The sequence below is a fragment of the Aegilops tauschii genome, chromosome 2 (genome assembly GCF_002575655.3).
Source record: "Aegilops tauschii subsp. strangulata cultivar AL8/78 chromosome 2, Aet v6.0, whole genome shotgun sequence".
Taxonomy (NCBI): Eukaryota; Viridiplantae; Streptophyta; class Magnoliopsida; order Poales; family Poaceae; genus Aegilops; species Aegilops tauschii.
In genome coordinates, this window is record NC_053036.3 from 316,161,608 (window position 1) to 316,162,738 (window position 1,131).

A 1,131-nucleotide genomic window follows, 5' to 3' on the forward strand; every position below is an offset into this window, starting at 1 on the left:
TTTGAACTCGAGACTTTTTGTGTGTTCAAAATGCACCATTCAAAGCCACATCATCAATTTTCAACCCTTTCTGACTTCATTTGTTATTTTTCATGCATTTACTGATTTTTTTGAGCTATAAGACCTGAAATTCAAAAGCAATTCAAATGAACTCTGAAAAGGTTGAAAGTTGGCATGGTATCATCATTTCACCCACATAGCATGTGCAAAAAAGTTGAGAGGGTTATGACAAAAAAAGATGCACTTCGTGTACAAAACGGACAATCTATTTCGAAGTATCAGGGTTTCATACGGAAACTCATCTGTTACAAAGGGATTTCATTTTTTTGAACTTATTTGAACTCTAGACTTTTTGTGTGTTCAAAATGCACCATTCAAAGCCACATCATCAATTTTCAACCCTTTCTGACTTCATTTGTTATTTTTCATGCATTTACTGATTTTTTGAGCTATAAGACCCTGAAATTCAAAAGCATTTCAAATGAACTCTGGAAAGGTTGAAAGTTGGCATGGTATCATCATTTCACCCACATAGCATGTGCTAAAAAGTTGAGAGGGTTACGGCAAAAACTGGATGCACTTCGCACTATATAATAACAAGCAATAATAAAAGTAAGAAAATTAGACAAGTATCTATCTAAAGTAAGAATTTTTTCTTTCAGAAAGAAGATAAGAACAAGAGGCTCACCACGGTGGTGCCGGCGACGAGATTGGCGCGGGCGATCGACGGCGGTGAAGACGGAGACGGGACGTGACGGACCGCTAAACCTAGACAAATCTCGGGGAAAATGGAGCTCGGAGGTCGAGTTTGAGAGGAGAAAGCTTAACTAGTGTGACTCGGGCATTTCATCGAACACCTCATGTGCATAGGAGGTGAGCTAGAGCACCACAAAGCTCTCCCCTCGCCGGCCAGAAAAAACAGAGCACTGTGGAGTGCTCTGCCGCGGCGATGGGGTATATATAGCCACCTCATTGGTCCCGGTTCATGGCTGGAACCGGGACTAAAGGCCTCCCTTCTGTCCCGGTTCTAGGCACGAACCGGGACCAATGGCTGTGGGCCAGGACCGAGGACCATTGGTCCCGGTTCGTGCCTAGAACCGGGACAAATGTGTCCACATGAACCGGGACAAA